The following is a 12,804-nucleotide window of genomic DNA, read 5'->3' as shown; positions in this document are numbered from 1 at the left end:
TGGCTTAAGTGGCTCTTGGAACCATGAAGGAGCAAAGTGAGTGTGTCAGGAAGTATAAGACAGAGGAGGTGGATGCTGTCTTCCCTTGCTTTCGGTACAAAGCAACAGTGTCATAACTCTTCAGAACTCAGCATCTGTGCATTTGTGTGTGTGATGATATTTAAAAAATAACATATATATATGACTGCATACAAAATGAAAATACATACACTTGCACACATATATATGTGTATGTCATTCATGTGTCTGCATAAGAACACGATCCAGTGAACAGCTTGAAGTCTTCTGTAATTGCTTGCATTTTGGTAGGAATTGTTATGAGATTATAATCCAATCACAACCAAATTGAGTTTTGTTTTTTTTCTGTCATCCAAGCCTGCCTTAATTTGACAGGGGCTGCTGGAAACAGGCATTGTCCTTGAAGGGAAATGTGGACCCCTCTATCTTCTGCATCAAAATTCTGTGACTTGAGGAAAGGGCACTAAGCCGACAGCAGCACAACAGTTTTCTACTAGATGTTTTTGAATGGTTAAATGGCACTAGGGTTTTATTGCCCCGGGATTCATTCTATATCTTAGTGATGACAAAGATGAGTCACCACTGTATAAAGAAAAAGAGAAAAAATGGATAAGGCCTCTGGTTGGGAGAACTGTGCATACAGTCTAAGTCTTTTTCTAACGTTGGTTAGCGGCACCTTTGACAATCATCCGAGTCCTTCCCCAGACCTGTTTTGGAGCAAGTGAATTTATTCTATCAGCCTGAGTGGGTTGTTGCAGTTGCTGGGATACATGTGTAAAAGTATGGATACTGAAAATAGCTGTACCTATATGGCGCGCTCACATAAAAGGCTGAGGAACAATGCTGCTCAATTAGCAGCAAACTGAAACTGGGTGAAGATGATTTGTACCCTGATTAAGCTTCTGTTTCTCGCCGTGAAGGCAGAAGTTCCTGTGCTTCAAAAAACCTCTACAACTCTGTGGATGGTTAAAGGGACTGGGAGCATTTCAAGGCAACTATGACCTTTCAAACCAATGGCTATCTTAGGAAAGACAAGGCAAAATCTTGACTAAAGAAAGAACTGATACAATTTCCCATGAAATGGGAACAGAGCAGCATGTTGCTGTGTAAAACAAAATGATAATGTTGATCCAGACTGGCAAACAGCTCCATTTCGTTTAAGTGCAGAGCCTGGGGAACAGAACTTTTATCAGTTCATGAGTGCCTGTTTCCTGCAGTACTGCAGTATTTGACCTATTACTGCTCAGAATGGGTCACAAGGCTCTCTCTGATAGAATACCTTTTCAGACTGAAAAATTAAAGATTTGGAATTTGAAAGCGATGCATTCACTTCCACTGTATTTGTATCAGTAAAGCCTCCAATAATTTCACATTTACATTACAAAGAAAGATAATTTTATAATTTGAAAACATTGCAAAAAAAAAAATTTTAGTGTCCAGAATTTATTCAGACACAAATATTGTTATTTTTCTTTCTTTTCTGCCCCCCAAAATCCCCAAAGTTCTTTTACTACTTTGGCCTGGGCTGTTTGTAACATTTTTTCTCATTTTAAACACTTTGCTCTGGCATAACATATGCACATATAAATACACACTTAATAATGAATTCACTTAGAAACCATATTTATTGTACTGTAGCTAAAATTAACTGCTTTGATATCACCTAGATGTGTTTTTCTTCAAGTTTATTGTAAACCGCAATATTACTGCATTTTTAGAGTCTTCGTGAGAAAGTCAATCATGATTAAATTAAAGTCATTAAAGAATGCTGGTAAAGATAGAGTGTGAATTACAAAGAACATCAAACAAGATATGCAGGTAACAAAATGAATGAAGCTTAGTTTTCAGTGAATTTGAGGCCTATTTCAGCTTCTGTCACATCCCACCATAGCCTAACTTGCCGCCCTTAAGCCTATTTGTACCTCAAACTCTTTTTGCATCTCCAGTACCCTTGGGGCATATAACTGCCTGCATCTCTGCCTGACTGCGTGTCAGGGAGCAGGCAGGGGCACTGGCCTGGACCGGGATGTGTGCTAGCCTGCTGGGACAGCTACAGCCTCTCTGAACAGCCATCTGAACTACCAGCCATTTCCCTGGAACACGCACTAAACTTGGGCTCTCTCAAATCTCAACTCAGATTTTATGTGCATTTGTAGCTAACATATTTTTTCTCTACTTTCATTTTTGGGCCAAAACATACTTGGTGTTTTTAAATACCTATTACTTATCAGCAATTTAAAATAATTGCACAATAGGGGGTTAACTATAGTCCTTTCATTACCCTTCCACTAAAAGAAAATAAATTAAAATAACCAGGAATAGCAAAGTCAAAAGCTGCTGGAATGATCAGAAAATATTTTAAAGATGTATGAGGATACTGGGGAATTAAGGAAATGCCATATTTGCATGAAAAACTGGGAATTGTTTCAACACAAATTTGTATAAGGTTTGCCCTACAGGTCTTGGTAGTTCTTCTAGGGCTTTCTCTGTGTTTGACATATGTGGAAACACAGAGGGGTTGAACCGGCAGGAAGGGCACAAATTCTCTACATATAACTGCTTTAGTGAAGCACTCCTGGATTCCTGTGTTGCCAGGAAACATGTTAGAGTAGCTGTGGTACTTCAGGGCTTTTGGTTTGAGGCTGGACTGGAGGGAAACTGCTCTTTGAATTTGGCCCTAGAACAGAGAATTTGTAAGAAGGAAGCAGCTGTGGTTGTGGAACAGCTGGCCCATCCACAACTGCGGGTCAGTGGGCAAAGGTGCTAATGGCTTGCCTATTAGTGGGTCTTGGGATATAAGCATCCAGAGTGACATTTTCAAAGAAAGGAACAAAAATTGCTATATGATAGCTGTGTCCAGAACAATACTGATGTAACAAACCCTTTAAAACACTCCCGTCCCACTGAGCCTTTCCCCATACTGTCTCTAATAATAACCTTGAACGAGTGGTTTCTCAGCTGAATGGGTCAATATTGTAGTAGTAAAGGGGTCACTGAGTCTGAACTACATCTAACAAAGCCTAGCTGCTTAACAGAGGCCTTTTGGTGAAAGTTGTTTCATATATGCAACTGGATGCTTTTTCATAGCCTCTCTTCCACCACCTGCTCAAAGAAACAGGACTCACGCATCCTCTGAGAATAAAGACTATCAAAATGCTGCAGGTCAGCACACCTACAAGCTTTGCAGCTCCGTTGCTGTTGCAGCTTCATACGCTGTTGCATAATGAAGGAATTATTCTTATTTCAATAAGAAAGCGGAAAACTTAATGAAAAAGATGAGGGAATTTTTTTCTCAGTGTCATATGTATATAAAGTATGCCATACAAGGGTACTGAGACATTGAAAATGTTATTTCCTTTAAAGCTGGACAGTGATTGGCACAACGAAGCCACAGTTTATCAACATATTTGAATTAGTAATAAACTGCTGAAAACATTTAGGGAGCATGTAAGTCGTGATTATAGTAGTTTAGGAGTCTATGTGTTTGAGTTCAACAGTCAGACATTCTTGCTGCACAGAAGGGAATATGATCCTGCATTGGAAGCATTAAACAAGAAGGGAATGTTTTCCTTAAAGAGACCCTGAAAACTGATTTATGGCCCACCAGTTGCATCTCATACTGGAAAAGGAAACCCCATAAATAAAATTGTTTAGAGGGAGTTCAGTACACCTTCCAAAGAGCCATCTAAAAAGTTTTCTTTTAAAATAAATAAATGCTGAACAATAAAATAACATTAAGTCTAGTCCTAGCTTCTATTCCACATTTTAACTGCTTTGTGACTGTATTCATCTAAGTTTTGTAGCGAACCTTCTGAAGAGACAAACTCCCAATGAAAAAGCGGACTCTAAAAGTGATATATCAGACATGTAAGGAAACACCTGGACGTATCAGGATTCTTTATATCTCAGTAATGCCTGAAGGTCTACTCATGACTGAAATCCTGTTTTACTGTGTACCGTTTAAAAACAAAGTATATTTCCCACAACCTACTTAAAAAAAAAAAAAAAGGAAAGAAAGAAAGAATGTTGTTGGATACATTAGGTTTGTCTTCACTGCAGAGCACATCTGCTGGGAGGAAGAAAACTGCTATATTGTATAAATTTCTTAAAAGTCAACTTCACAACTGCTGGTGTTTGGGTAGGTGATACTAGGGACTTACATTTGTATTAACTATTCATCTTAAAAGAAAATGTCTTTAAAACTGTCTTCAAAATGGCACAGTGATTGGAAGAAGAGAGTAAAGTGGAAAAAACAATCTATGATACCCTTATTTCAGAAAGAAGTCTATCACATCCAAAGACAACCTATGACATGGTAATGAATTATGTGTATTTGAGGAAAGATTTTTCTCATGAGTATATTTTTTTGTGCAGCTATATAGTGAAAGTGTTTGCATTTCCCCTTTCCATATTAAGTTCTGCTTCTGAATACTTTTTCTTTCTAGCATATGTAGATGGACACCTTGTCTGAAGTTGATAATATGAATTGCAAAAAAATGGAAGAATTGTGTATGTTTAGAAATCTGTACCTTACTCAGCAACAAGTTAATTAAGCAAGGTCTGTAAGATGTATTTTGGCTCCCTGAGGTAGTAAATTGAGAAATAAGCTCAAGCTCTTGCTCCAAATGCTCCCTGTATTTGAAGAAATTCAGAGACACATCCAAACCTCTGCTGTTTCTGGTCTGCATGATGGACTGAACCAATACCTCAAATCCAAACACCCCTGGCTTGAGTGGAAGGGAAAAAATTAGTGTTGTCAGGGAATGAACTGGGTAATTTTTGATGCAGCATTCCAGAAAACATAATCTATGGCATACGTCCAGTTCCTATTTACTAACCAGAGAACTAGCTGCAGCTGTTTATTATGACTGGTTGTGCCAGTTTGATAGCGTGTAATCATATTTGCACAAAGATAAAAAGGAAGGTGTTACAGAACAGAGTTTAGCCATGCTTTTACCATGAATCAAAGGTAATTTCAGAGTAATTAGGTATAATTTGTTAAAGGATTCTTCCCAGCAAATGATGGCTCTGATTTCATAATTACAGGACAATGCTTACTATGGCTTTCAAGGCAAGATAAAACATACCTGAGGGGGTAGTGTCCCTCACTAGACAGATCTAATGTTGCTGTTGAAAGACAGGTGTTTTGTCAGATTTCAGCTACACACTTTAGCACCTGCAATGCATTAACCATAGCAGTGATGTTAATGGAGACCAGGTGGTTCTTCCAGCCTCCAGACGAGGAACTGGCATGAGTGTTACTGTGTGCTACCTGGGAGTCTCCCATTTATCTCTCCAGATGGGCTTTGATGCCTGCCAGAAGGTGTCCTTTCAAACTTCTAGCGTGGGAAGAACCTCAAGCCTGGGAGAAACTCCAATGGAGCAATCAGATAAGGTCAGACAGAGAAAATGCCAGCATTGAAGCTCATGAGAATGTGGCTATGCATGGAGCAAGAAAACAACCTGCAGAAAAAACGATACTTCATTAAAGTTATGCAGCCATATCTATTCTTTTTGTCCTAGGATCTGGGGCAGGGACCTGAGTGTCCAGAAAATAGCAATAGAATAACTATAAAAGCTACAAGACAGAGATCAAAAAGCTGTCATTGACGCTGCCAGGTACAGTCCAATTGAAAGGCCCTTATTCCTTTAAAATTTTGAGGTTTGGTATTTAACCTGGAAATAGGTAATGGATGCCTTGAGCAAGATTTATTTTTAATAAAACACAAGGTTTTCATTGTGATTGTGCCTACATAGTTTTAATATTCTATTATTGATCTTGAAATTTTTTTTAAAGGAACTTGTTACAGGACAATCTTTTCCCTTTTTCTTTCCATTTCCACATGTTAGATTTCAGGTTGTCCACTCCCTGTAATTTATAACAGTTAAGGAAAAGTTAGTAATGGTTCTGAGAGGGGAAAAAAATAAGAAACCTATTGAAAGGGAAAAGAAAAGGGAAAAGGTCTACATTCTCAGCAGGAGTTTAGTTAATTATCTGACTCCTTCCCAGTCAGTTCTGGCACATGACACTACCTCAGCAAAACAATTAGCCTTTCCACACTGAGGGGAAGAAACAGGGATGGTCAAATATCAGAATGTGTGACATAGTGCTTAACTCTAAAGACCTAGTTAAGTTAGTTAAGTTAGAGCAGACCTGAAGCACTGCAGATATAGGGCTTGTTGACTCTTTGCTTTTAAATGTGACATTCTTGAACTGAAAATACAGAGTGGGAGGAGACAGGAAAGTTGTGCGTAAGGTAGAGTTTTGAAAGGCTAAGCTACTGCGTAGTGCATGTAATGAATCCTGTTGTGCTGTCCAGTTAATGAACCCTCCTGTTCTGAACTCTCAGGCAGCAAAGAAGTGGGATCAGCTGATGTGCTTTCTTTCCCTGCTCATTTGTTACTGATTTTATTCTGTGTTTGAGATATCTATGGAGTCCTTGGCCAAAAATTGCTTGGGCCATAATACATCTAAACCATTTTATACCAAAACATCAATCTGCATAGATAATATGGACATTGTGGATTTTTTATTTAAATCTATTTTTTTTTTCCCTGAAGTCAGTCAGCCTCACCTTGATCCCTGGGAAGGTGATGGAGCAGCTAGTCCTGGAAACAATTTCCAAGCACATTAAGGACGAAAAAATCATGAGGAGTATGGTTTCACCACTGAGAAGTCATGCTTGACCAACTTGATAAAATTCTACAATGAAATGACTGGCCTGGTAGATAAGTGGAGAGCAGTGGATATTGCCTATAGGACTCAGTAAGACCTTTGACATTGTCTCCCGTAAGATCCTTGTAGATAAGCTGTTGATATATGAGCTGGGTGAGCAGGCAGTAAGCTGGATTGAAAACTGAATGACCAGGCCCAGAAAGTGGTGATCAGTGAAACGAAGTCTAGTTGGAGGGCAGTTGGAGTGGTGTACCCCAGGGGTCAACGCTGGGTCCAGTTCTGTTTAACATCTTCATTAATCATCTGGATGATAAGGCAGAGTGTACCCTCACCAAGTTTTTGCTGCCGACACAAAACTGGGAGGAGCACTGATATACCAGGTGATCGTGCTGCCACCCAGAGGGACCTTGACAGGCTGTAAATATGGGCCAACAGGAACTTCATGAAGTTCAACAAGAAGTGCAAGGTCCTGCACCTGGGGAGGAACAACCCCCATGCACCACTATATTCTGGGGACCACCTAGCTGGAACACAGCTTGGCAGAAGAAGACCTGGGGGTCCTGCTGGGCACAAAGTTGAACATGAATCAACAATTTGCCCTTGCCACAAAGAAGGCCAATGGGATTCTGTGCTGCATTAGACAAAGTATTGCCAAGAGGTAGAGGCAGGTGACCGTATTCCTCTCCTCAGCACTGGTGAGGCCACACCTGCTGTACTCAGTTCAGTTCTGGCCCCTGCAACAAGAGAGACATGGACACACTGGAGAGAGTCCAGCAAAGGGCCATAAAGATGATGAAGGGACTGGAGCATCTCTCCTATGAGGAAAGGCTGGGAGAACTGGGACTGTTCAGCCTGGAGAAGAGAAGGCTCAGCAGGGATCTTGTTAATATATATAAATACCTGAACGTAGAATGCAACAACAGAGCCAGGCTCTTTCCAGTGGCAGCCAGTTACAGGACCAGAGGCAATGGGCACAAACTGGACACAGGAAGTTCTCTCTGAACATCAGGAAACACCTTTTCACTGTGAGGGTGGCCGAGCACTGTCACAAGTTGCCCAGAGAGGTTTTGGAATTTCCATCCTTGGAGATAATCAAAAGCCATTTGCACATGGTCCTGGACAACCTGCTCTAGGTGGCCCTGCTTGAGCAGGGCTGTTGGACCAGATGACCCCCAGAGGTCCCTTCCAACCTTAACCATTCCGTGACTACACGGTTCCATGATTCTGTGGTTTTTACCTTATCCCTCTTTCATCACTGACCTGAATACCTCACACAGCAGCCACTGTCTTCCTAGCTGCAGAAAAAAAAAGAAGAATGCAAGTCTAGATGCTGTTTGTATTATTGACCTTTGGGACAGCAGTTACACTGTGTGGATGGAGTTTCTCTGCAGGAGACTACTGAAATGATAGGTCCTTTACTTCAGTGGCCTCTGGATCAAACTTTTTTGCATAGTCTTTGTAACTCTTTAAATTCCAGATTGCATTGTAGCCAGCATATGTTATAGGAAAAGAAAATACCCTTACTGAAATTATTAGAACTATTACTATTAATGCTTGTGTTCATGCAGCAAGTTAAATTCTGCTGTGCAATAGATTATGTTCTTGTTTTTACTTGAAGTGATAGTGCAACTGCTGTCTTTTATAAGAAAGCATTCTCTTCCCCACTCTGAGAAAAATCTACATTTTTTGAAGAGATTGAAGAATATATATTTATCATAGTTTTGAAGTCTAATCCATTAAGAATATTCTCAACAAACTTGCATTTTGATGAATGTGCCTTTCTGGGTCCACTGACAGCAAAAGTGGCAAAATATTGAGAATTAGAAGCTTGTATATGTTCAAAGGAATAACCCACACCAGGGTGATTACTTGACATGTAACAAACCAGACAATCACACCAGGCACTGTCAGTAGGGGATTTTTTTTGTAGTATATAGAAATTGTCCTAGGAGTGTAATATAAGTCTGCAAATGACAGAGCAATCATGCATAGCTGATTAATGAATATTTTTCTTAATTTTCAGGTCATTTTATTGTAGCAACCTGAAATGGTGTTTTTTAGTTTTGTGCGTGATTTACACAATTATGAAGTATGAAAATATTTTAGTAATCTGAAAAAGGAGACACAGAAAGGTGAGCGATTATGCTTTTTCTAGATATTAAGATGTTTAAACATTCATCTGCATAGCTAGGCAACTAATGGGATATTTTTGAAATATTTCTGGTTGTCCTAATGTCTTTTTGGTACTTGAAAACTGATCCATAGGTACCTACCCAGAAGACTTCCTGACAGAGCAGCTCCTGAACTGGGAAGATGAATGCAGAACACCTCACAGGGTCTCTGCTCTGGTGCTGGTCCTCCTTGCCCAGCCTGTTTGAACCTCCAGCTCAACAAAGTTGTTTCACAAATTTTTACACAATCTTTGTAACTTGATGGTAATAATTATGGTAGTGGAACAAACCAATGGACCACCTAGGCCAATCTTCTACCTATAACAATACCCAAGTGTCTCAGTGGATGGCATAAATTACTTGCAAAGCACAAAATGGTGGAACAGTTAACCATGGGAGAAGTCTTTTCCTAATGCCAGCTGATAATCAGCTTTGTTTCCTGAGCCATGAGGTCTGCTTGTCTCAGACACAGATGGAGACTGAAGGAGAGGGCTCTCTGCCTCCCCTTCACTGTTCAGGGATGACAGCTTGTGGCACCCGTGGAGCAATGGCTTTACTCCCTGGCTCACGCTGACTGGCTGTGTACGACAGCGATACCCCTGTGCCCAGGTTCTCTGCCATGGAGAGACACAATCTATGTTGTCATATTTCCCCCCTGCAGCCAAAACTTAACTCCCGAACTCTTAAATCAACCGCCTAAAACACAATTACAAGTATTCATACTGCACCTAAGAGCTGACTTCCATAAGAATGCTCGATTAGGCCCTGAGGTATTCTGCACCTGGACCTCCGGGGCCCTCCTTCTAAGACAAACACTGCAGCTGTTAAGAATAAATTCCACTTTTTCTGGTCATTGTATCCTGAAGCTCTCTTCCTTCAATCTGTCCTGGTTTGTTTCTTGTTTTTTTTTTTTAACTGCCTGTAATCTGTTTGGACAAAAGGACAGATGTGAAGTCCCTTATTATCTTCCTTTGGGGTCTTTGGATAAGTAAAGTGGAAGAAATGGCATTGTATGCCTATGTGTCTGAGTTTTAACCTCCCCTGACTAACAGAGAGAATATTGCAGTTTGCAATTGTTCTCACTCAGGAAAGAGATGAACAGATCTTTCTTGCGCTGGAGTGACAGATTGAAAATAATATTTTTACTCTGTTTTTTTTCCTTCTTATACTACTGCATTCTCTGCATATACCCTGTATAATCTCACCCCTGTCTTACTGCAAGTTTGGTAACTGACATCAGCCTCTAACAGTGTAGTTAGTATTCCTTGTCCTCACATTCTTTCTCTAATGCATCTAGTTTTCCTTCTTTTATTAATAGCACTATTTTGTTGTGTACCCATGTCCAGCTGAAAACTGACAAACAACATTTACATTTAGAATGGTATTTCAGGTGATGATTCCTACTACAGTATCCATCTCTCATTTGAAAAATTTACCTGGACTAGTGGCGCTTTCATTCTTCGTTCACTTTGCTGATGTTTGCAAGGTGATGTAAGGTTTTGCATTTCTTCTCATGTACTGGTTATGTTGTTGACTTTTGCTGTTTGCAATAGCATGTGAAGCTCTACGTGGTTAGTATTTTTCCCTATGCTGTGAAGCTTCTGATGTCTTCCGTCTTGTAATTTGCTTTATTTAAAAATATTCAGTGCTAGAGCACTGTTGGCCTTCCATAGTCTTTGGCCTTGTACAGATGACTGCTTATATTGGTAAACTCTAGTTATTCCAGCAGTTATTTCAGATCTGGTCCCTCCAAACTGCACTATTTAACCCTTCAGCTTCATCTACTACTGCTAAATATTTTCTTCTCTTTATATCCTCTGTTTGACAGTATTCCAGAATTACACAGAATCACAAAGAATCATTAAGGATGGAGAAGACCTCTAAGAACATTAAGTCCAACTGTCAACCCAACACCACCATGCCCACTAAACCATGTCCTGAATTACCACTTCTACACATTTTTTGAACACTTCCAGAGATGGTGACTCCACCAACAGCCTGTTCCAACGTTTGACCACTCTCTTGGTGAAGACGTTTTTCCTAATATCCAGTCTAAACTTCCCCTGGTGCAACTTGAGGCCATTTCCTCTTGTTCTATCACTAGTTACTCGGGAGAAGAGACCAACACCCACCTCACCACAACCCCCTTTCAGGTAGTTGTAGAGAGCGATAAGGTCTCCCCTCAGCCTCCTCTTCTCCAGATGAAACAACCCCAGTTCCCTCAGCCACTGCTTATAAGACTCGTGCTCCAGACCCCTCACCAGCTTCGTTGCCCTTCTGTAGACATGGTCCAGAAGGTGTCATCTGCAAACCCACTGAGGGAACACTCGATCCCCTCATCCAGATCATTGATAAAGATATTAAACAAGACCATACCCAAACCTGAGCCCTTGGGAACACCACTTGTGACCGGCTACCAACTGGATTTAACTCTGTTCACCACAAATAAGCATCCCACTCATAAGCATCATACACTTCTGAAAAATGCATTTGTTAGAGTTTTCTTCTTTGTCCTTTCTAGAGAAGTCAAATGAAAACTCAGGCAGAACTCAAAAACATCAAATACATCAGTCCAGGCTAACTCTGAATAGATATTGTCATCTTTCAACTATTCTTCCTTTTGCTGCAACTCTTGTTTGCAAATATAATTGGGAGTGCTATTTATATCTCAGCCTAGGAGATATTTCTTGGTGTGTCTAATCCCTTGTAGTGTTAAATGATCACTCCTTGCTTAAGATACTTGCAGCAGTTGCACTTTATTCTGTGAAGGACCTCATCTGTCTCTGAATAACAAAAATTGCTTTGCAATGGCTTGACCATGCTTCCTCCAAGAAGCTTAGCTGTTAGGTTCCAGTTCCAGTCTGTAAGAGAAAATGCCAGTCTCCAGTCTGTAAAAGTTCTTGCAAGAGGGGTTATTGAGTAAGATCATAATCCTTCATCTGCTACGGGAACTAATTTAAACAGAGGTTTGAGATTAATATGCTGAGATCATGTCCCAGTATGAGAATAGGAGACTTTCAAAATAAAAAAAGTTAGATTTTATAAAAATAAACAGTAGGGTATTTAAGTTTTGAAATAGAAACATAAAATGTCAGAGGGAGACAGAATAGATTTCTTTTTAAAAATATTGTTTATACACAGCTTTCCCAGTTCCCACTGTGGCCTAGCAGGTAGGTCCCATGCCTGTTTTGAATTGGTTTCCGTAACCATCAGAGTTTTGGCGGCACTGCAGCCTCCTCCAGCCGCCGAGACATTCTTTCTGTCACATCTGGCTTGTGTGGCTGCTCACTCAGCCTTTCCCAGGGCACGCTCCCTTCCCCTGCAGCCCCCAGCACTGCCCTCCCTCCCTCCCTCTCTCGGGGAGGGCTCACCCCAATGCTTCTCCTGAAAGGAACACAGTGCAAACTGAGAACTAAACAAAACCAACCTACTGTCCACCATGGGACCACTGCTTATAATTGAGAGAAGAGGGGCGTAAAGTCCACAGGTACAGTAAATCACAGCAGTGTTTCATCACGGAACGGCCATCCAGAAACTCTGCGTTCTGGGATCTGCTTTTCTCCCCAGACTCTTTTTTTCTTCTTCTTTTTATTTAAGAGAAAGATTCCTGAAATGTGCATTATTCAGTGTAAATTCTGTTTGGCCTTCAAGCCACATGCTGGATTAAAAGTGTTATCTTTCTAAGTACACCATTGTTTTTAATTACCCCTCCAATGAAGCTGAACAAATGGCCGTCAGGTCACGCTGTTCAGCATGGCTCATAAGTTTTATGAGCTAAGTAGCGCACCACAGCAATGTGTGCAACCACCTTTCACAAAACAGCACACTATCTCTCACTCAGATACTGCTTTTACTCTGGATGGTCCCACCTTCACGTCGTCTTGCAAGGCAGTTGTATAACTTCAGTGTCTACCATTTACATTGTTAGCAATAAACTCG

Source organism: Phaethon aethereus, assembly GCF_964289735.1.
Source record: "Phaethon aethereus genome assembly, chromosome: Z".
NCBI classification, from domain to species: domain Eukaryota; kingdom Metazoa; phylum Chordata; class Aves; order Phaethontiformes; family Phaethontidae; genus Phaethon; species Phaethon aethereus.
The sequence above is the reverse complement of the archived record's forward strand: the minus strand, read 5'-3'. Positions refer to the sequence as shown.